At 36.2% G+C, this 7,822-nt stretch overlaps 1 long non-coding RNA gene across 1 annotated transcript; it reads right to left on the bottom strand.

Annotated features, from left to right (window-relative positions):
- Positions 1–787, bottom strand: LOC149702078 (uncharacterized). The gene is made up of 2 exons (XR_016381686.1): positions 134–787; positions 1–41 (listed from the first exon to the last, which is right to left on the bottom strand). It is a non-coding gene; the product is annotated as an uncharacterized LOC149702078 (long non-coding RNA).
- Between the last annotated feature and the right edge of the window lie 7,035 nt (positions 788–7,822).

Raw genomic sequence — 7,822 nt, 5'->3', positions numbered from 1 at the left:
CGTAGAAAGACATAAGCCTCGGACTTTTTAATGTTTAATTCCTATAATAATTGGTACAATTTTAAAAATTAAAATGGATTGCGATTACAATCAGTTAGTTTGTAAAAAGGGGAAGAAGAATAAATGTGTTTACGGAAGCTGTAGAAGCGATTCACGATATAAATCGTCCTTTTATGGCCAGGAATTAAAGTTTATAGTCCGTACCTTTTTAGTCTTAGCAGGGAGAGAGGCTTTTGTCTCCATTTGTATAGTCACAAAACCTTTATTTTCAACATAATCACGGAGCTTAATATAATCTGGATTTGTTCAGAGCACAACGGAGCTACACGACCACGTTCAACGTCTTCAAACTTTCAACGGCGGTCGGTAAGCCTTGTCTACAAGCAGGGGTCGCGTTCCTCCAACTTCCTTACGACAAGAAAATGACGTCAGACTTTGTTTACTTCGGCTCAGTGTGCGCGCGAGGAATGAAAACGGTGCGCAGAACCGAGGTACGCTAAGAGCGAGGGGGAAGAGACCGAGTTTCCTCTCCCTGTAATAGAAGCTCCGTGCTGTAATAGAAGCTCCGTGCTGCCATGATGAACTCAGCTGATGCCGGCCACAGATAGGACCGGAAATAAGCACAGAGAATTAAGCATTGTTTAATAATATTTTAATGTCCTATAATGCTTTTAAAAACTAAAGAGGGGCTCACTGGACATTCTGGCCAATAAATATTGAGTAGTTTTGATTGATTACGACGTCACGACGGCAGTAACGACACAAAGAAGGCGATTCCAGCTATGAGTTTCTCCATTCTCGATCTAGCTATACATATTCTTGCTACTCCGTCTATAATTGTATCTTGATAGGCGGGTTTTGCCATCTATATGTGCAAAATTGAACTGCATTGTGATTAATTTAAACTTTGTTGTTTCAAAGAACTAATTGCAGAATTACTTTTGTCTAAATAAGGTTTAGTTCTACCTGCAATCAAAATAATTATACATTGTAATTTTAAATTCAAATAATATTTGAGTTTGTATTGTATAGATAACGCTACACTATTAACGCAGCGGCTTTTTTTGAAATTTGAGATCCGAAAACACCTATACCATAAAATCTTATTTTGCTTCTAATTAAGTTTATTATCATTCAAATTAAATGAAAATTACGGATAATAATGCCCATTAACTCCTCTATCTAAATCTGCTTTGAAATTAACGCTATCTATTACGGTTTAAAAGATATAACGATTTATAGAATTCGGACTAATAGTGTGGCGACATCTATACAAGGCAAGCGCCGATATTAAAAACTACAATGTTTAATTATTTTGATTACAGACGCAATTGAAGCTTAAATAATCGTAGTTAATTACGCAATTATTTCTTTGAAACTTGAAAGTTTAAATAACATTAACGCAGTTCATTTATCTCGCTATAGATGACGTAGCACCAAACTAACTAAGGGTTTTAGCGTTGGAATTACATTGAAAATGTTTTTTGGCTCTAATTCAGTTAATTATCATTCAAATTAAATGAAAATTACGGATAATAATGCCCATTAACTCCTCTATCTAAATCTGCTTTCAAATTAACGCTATCTATTACGGTTTAAAAGATATAACGATTTATAGAATTCGGACTAATAGTGTGGCGACATCTATACAAGGCAAGCGCCGATGTTAAAAACTACAATGTTTAAGTATTTTGATTACAGACGCAATTGTAGCTTAAATAGTCGTAATTAACTACGCAATTATTTCTTTGAAACTTGAAAGTTTAAATAACATTAACGCAGTTCATTTATCTCGCTATAGATGGCGTAGCATCAAACTAACTAACGGTTTTCGCGTTGGAATTACATTGAAAACGTTTTTTGGCTCTAATTCAGTTAATTATCATTCAAATTAAATGAAAATTACGGATAATAATGCCCATTAACTCCTCTATCTAAATCTGCTTTCAAATTAACGCTATCAATTACGGTTTAAAAGATATAACGATTTATAGAATTCGGACTAATAGTGTGGCGACATCTATACAAGGAAAGCGCCGATGTTAAAAACTACAATGTTTAAGTATTTTGATTACAGAGGCAATTGAAGCTTAAATAGTCGTAGTTAACTACGCAATTATTTCTTTGAAACTTGAAAGTTTAAATAACATTAACGCATTTCATTTATCTCGCTATAGATGGCGTAGCACCAAACTAACTAACGGTTTTCGCGTTGGAATTACATTGAAAATGTTTTTTGGCTCTAATTCAGATAATTATCATTCAAATTAAATGAAAATTACGGATAATAATGCCCATTAACTCCTCTATCTAAATCTGCTTTCAAATTAACGCTATCTATTACGGTTTAAAAGATATAACGATTTATAGAATTCGGACTAATAGTGTGGCGACATCTATACAAGGCAAGCGCCGATATTAAAAACTACAATGTTTAATTATTTTGATTACAGAAGCAATTGAAGCTTAAATAGTCGTATTTAACTACGCAATTATTTCTCTGAAACTTCAAAGTTTAAATAACATTAACGCAGTTCATTTATCTCGGTATAGATGGCGTAGCAACAAAACTAACTAACGGTTTTCGCGTTGGAATTACATTGAAAATGTTTTTTGGCTCTAATTCAGTTAATTATCATTCAAATTAAATGAAAATTACGGATAATAATGCCCATTAACTCCTCTATCTAGATCTGCTTTCAAATTAACGCTATCTATTACGATTTAAAAGATATAACGATTTATAGAATTCGGACTAATAGTGTGGCGACATCTATACAAGGCAAGCGCCGATGTTAAAAACTACAATGTTTAAGTATTTTGATTACAGAGGCAATTGTAGCTTAAATAGTCGTAATTAACTACGCAATTATTTCTTTGAAACTTGAAAGTTTAAATAACATTAACGCAGTTCATTTATCTCGCTATAGATGGCGTAGCATCAAACTAACTAACGGTTTTCGCATTGGAATTACATTGAAAATGTTTTTTGGCTCTAATTCAGTTAATTATCATTCAAATTAAATGAAAATTACGGATAATAATGCCCATTAACTCCTCTATCTAAATCTGCTTTCAAATTAACGCTATCTATTACGGTTTAAAAGATATAACGATTTATAGAATTCGGACTAATAGTGTGGCGACATCTATACAAGGCAAGCGCCGATGTTAAAAACTACAATGTTTAATTATTTTGATTACAGACGCAATTGAAGCTTAAATAATCGTAGTTAACTACGCAATTATTTCTTTGAAACTTGAAAGTTTAAATAACATTAACGCAGTTCATTTAACTCGCTATAGATGGCGTTGCACCAAACTAACTAACGGTTATCGCCATAGGATTTACATTGAAAATGTTTTTTGGCTCTAATTTAGTTAATTATCATTCAAATTTAATGAAAATTACAGCTAATGAAGATAATTAAGTGCTCTATTTAATTCTGCTTTCAAATTAACGCTATCTATTACGGTTTAAAAGATATAGCGATTTTAATATATGTATATCGTTGAAGACACCCAGCAAGGGGCGATAGGAAATACATTGAAAGTTTATTTTGCTTGTAATTAAGTTAATTATCATTCAAATTAAATGAAAATTAACCATAATGAAGATAATTAAGTGCTCTATTTAAATCTGCATTAAAATTAACGCTATCTATTACGGTTTAAAAGATATAGCGATTTTAAGATATGTATAGCTTAGAAGACACCCAGCAAGGGGCCATAGGAAATGCATTGAAACTTTATTTTGCTTGTAATTAAGTTAATTATCATTCAAATTAAATGAAAATTAACCCTAATGAAGATAATTAAGTGCTCTATTTAAATCTGCTTTCAAATTAACGCTATCTATTACGGTTTAAAAGATATAGCGATTTTAAGATATGTATAGCGTAGAAGACACCCAGCAAGGGGCCATAGGAAATACATTGAAAGTTTATTTCGCTTGTAATTAAGTTAATTATCATTTAAATTTAATGAAAATTAAACCTAATGAAGATAATTAAGTGCTCTATTTAATTCTGCTTTCAAATTAACGCTATCTATTACGGTTTAAAAGTTATAGCGATTTTAAGATATGTATAGCGTTGAAGACACCCAGCAAGGGGCCATAGGAAATACATTGAAAGTTTATTTTGCTTGTAATTAAGTTAATTATCATTCAAATTAAATGAAAATTAAATTTAATGAAGATAATTAAGTGCTCTATTTAAATCTGCTTTCAAATTAACGCTATCTATTACGGTTTAAAAGATATAGCGATTTTAAGATATGTATAGCGTAGAAGACACCCAGCAAGGGGCCATAGGAAATACATTGAAAGTTTATTTTGCTTGTAATTAAGTTAATTATCATTCAAATTAAATGAACATTAAACCTAATGAAGATAATTAAGTGCTCTATTTAATTCTGCTTTCAAATTAACGCTATCTATTACGGTTTAAAAGATATAGCGATTTTAAGATATGTATAGCGTAGAAGACACCCAGCAACGGGCCATAGGAAATACATTGAAAGTTTATTTTGCTTGTAATTAAGTTAATTATCATTCAAATTAAATGAAAATTAAACCTAATTAAGATAATTAAGTGCTCTATTTAAATCTGCTTTCAAATTAACGCTATCTATTACGGTTTAAAAGATATAGCGATTTTAAGATATGTATAGCGTAGAAGACACCCAGCAAGGGGCCATAGGAAATACATTGAAAGTTTATTATGCTTGTAATTAAGTTAATTATCATTCAAATTAAATGAAAATTAAACCTAATGAAGATAATTAAGTGCTCTATTTAAATCGGATTTCAAATTAACGCTATCTATTACGGTTTAAAAGATATAGCGATTTTAATATATGTATAGCGTAGAAGACACCCAGCAAGGGGCCATAGGAAATACATTGAAAGTTTATTTTGCTTGTAATTAAGTTAATTATCATTTAAATTAAATGAAAATTAACCCTAATGAAGATAATTAAGTGCTCTATTTAATTCTGCTTTCAAATTAACGCTATCTATTACGGTTTAAAAGTTATAGCGATTTTAAGATATGTATAGCGTAGAAGACACCCAGCAAGGGGCCATAGGAAATACATTGAAAGTTTATTTCGCTTGTAATTAAGTTAATTATCATTTAAATTAAATGTAAATTAAACCTAATGAAGATAATTAAGTGCTCTATTTAAATCTGCTTTCAAATAACCGCTATCTATTACGGTTTAAAAGATATAGCGATTTTAAGATATGTATAGCGTAGAAGACACCCAGCAAGGGGCCATAGGAAATACATTGAAAGTTTATTTTGCTTGTAATTAAGTTAATTATCATTCAAATTAAATGAAAATTAAACATAATGAAGATAATTAAGTGCTCTATTTAAATCGGATTTCAAATTAACGCTATCTATTACGGTTTAAAAGATATAGCGATTTTAAGATATGTATAGCGTAGAAGACACCCAGCAAGGGGCCATAGGAAATACATTGAAAGTTTATTTTGCTTGTAATTAAGTTAATTATCATTCAAATTAAATGAACATTAAACCTAATGAAGATAATTAAGTGCTCTATTTAATTCTGCTTTCAAATTAACGCTATCTATTACGGTTTAAAAGATATAGCGATTTTAAGATATGTATAGCGTAGAAGACACCCAGCAACGGGCCATAGGAAATACATTGACAGCGTGGACAGAACGCGTCTGTGGGCGACTCTCGCTACGAAAGGCATTCCGCCCGCGTTTATAGAGGAGATCCGGCGCCTATACACGGGGTCGTCGTATGAGTATACGCTGCATGGCTGCACCACCGCGCCCATTCCCAGTCTCGTTGGCCTTCGTCAGGGCTGCCCCCTCTCGCCTCTTCTGTTCCTGGTATACATTGATCGGTTGGTGGCTAGCCTTATCCATCTCAAATGTGGCGCAACGTTAACGGCTGTGGGGAACGGGGAGGCGATTATCATCTCCTGCGTACTGTACGCTGATGATATCGTTCTCTTCGCGAACTCCCCCCGCGACATGCAAGCCCTCCTGGACGCCTGCAGTTCCTTTGCCTTGGAGACAGGCCTTCGGTTTAGCCGTGAAAAGTCTAACTCTATGGCTTTCTGTCGACTAGTCCAGCACCCCGGCTACGTTCTTCAAGGCTTCCGGGTCCCAGAGGTGGACGAATACGCTTATCTGGGGGTAGTGCTAACCAATGTCGGCAACTACCTGTCCAAGGCCGCCAACGTGCTCGCACAGAAGTGTAACCGCCTCCGCTGGTCCGTCCGCAACCTTGCGGAAGGGTCCTACAATAAATACTCCGTCGGTCGAACCTTATGGAAATCCGTTGCAGTCCCGGCCCTCACTCATGGAAATGAGGTACTTTGTTACCCCAAATCGGTGTGTGATACCTTGGAGCGTACCCAATCGATGGTTGGCAAAACGGCACTAAACGCGGGTTCGATGGCGGCTTACGCGGCAATCCAAGGGGAAATGGGCTGGAGCTCCATGGAGGCCAGAGAAGCTCGTTCCAAACTCAGGTACCTCGGCCGCCTAAAGTTCCTCCCCCAGGACAGATTGGCCAAACAAGTGTACGAGTCCATTCGTGCTAACGGTCTAGAGACCGCATGGACTTTCCGCGTCGCGGCGTTGGATAGAAAATATGGGGTCGGCACCGCTAGGGGTGAAGCAACATCCTATGCTACCTGGGCCAGCCAAGTCGACGGGGAAACAACCGAGCACGCTGAACGGACGTGGCGCTCCGCAATCTCCGCCAAGCAAAGCCTACGGCACTACGGGGCTAAAGCGCTCCCCTCCGTGGAGGCCTGCTATGATGGCTCTCACGGAGGAGGCCTCCTTTTCCAGGCACGGACGGGGTCCCTGCTTACGGGTGTCCGCCGCGCCGACTTCGGCGCTTACCAGCGCACCTGTCGCCTCTGTGGTCTCCAGGACGAAGATGTCTTTCACGTCTTAATGGCGTGGCCAGAGACATGTGCCTCCCCCGCGACTTCCGATTGGCGACATGTCAATCGTGGTAGCCCGTTGGAAGTCGTCCTAGGTCTGGAGGGCTCCGTGTGGGACCACTACGCCGTTCGGGCCATCCTCACGACCTGGTGGACCAAAAATGAAGCCTGGCGACGCGCCCACCCTGACTCGTCCATACCACATTATCTGGACCGATAGGTCTCAAGACTTCCGTCCCCCGCTGCCACCACAAACATTTGCGCATTTTGTTGGGCTTCTTAACTTCTGCTGCGCTCCCCCAATTGTAGGGAGCCGCCCTGTTTCAAAAGGGCGTACCATTGTACGGCGAACAATTAAACCTGTAAACCTGTAAACCTGAAAGTTTATTTTGCTTGTAATTAAGTTAATTATCATTCAAATTAAATGAAAATTAAACATAATGAAGATAATTAAGTGCTCTATTTAAATCTGCTTTCAAATTAACGCTATCTATTACGGTTTAAAAGATATAGCGATTTTAAGATATGTATAGCGTAGAAGACACCCAGCAAGGGGCCATAGGAAATACATTGAAAGTTTATTTTGCTTGTAATTAAGTTAATTATCATTCAAATTAAATGAAAATTAACCATAATGAAGATAATTAAGTGCTCTATATAAATCTGCTTTCAAATTAACGCTATCTATTACGGTTTAAAAGATATAGCGATTTTAAGATATGTATAGCGTAGAAGACACCCAGCAAGGGGCCATAGGAAATACATTGAAAGTTTATTTCACTTGTAATTAAGTTAATTATCATTTAAATTTAATGCAAATTAAAGCTAATGAAGATAATTAAGTGCTCTATTTAAATCTGCTTTCAAATTAACGCTA

Source organism: Phalangium opilio, unplaced genomic scaffold (assembly GCF_054372755.1).
Source record: "Phalangium opilio isolate 3A_F unplaced genomic scaffold, DU_Popi_V2 ptg000017l_1, whole genome shotgun sequence".
NCBI classification, from domain to species: domain Eukaryota; kingdom Metazoa; phylum Arthropoda; class Arachnida; order Opiliones; family Phalangiidae; genus Phalangium; species Phalangium opilio.
Note: the sequence above shows the minus strand (reverse complement) of the source record. Positions and strands in the feature narration are given on the sequence as shown.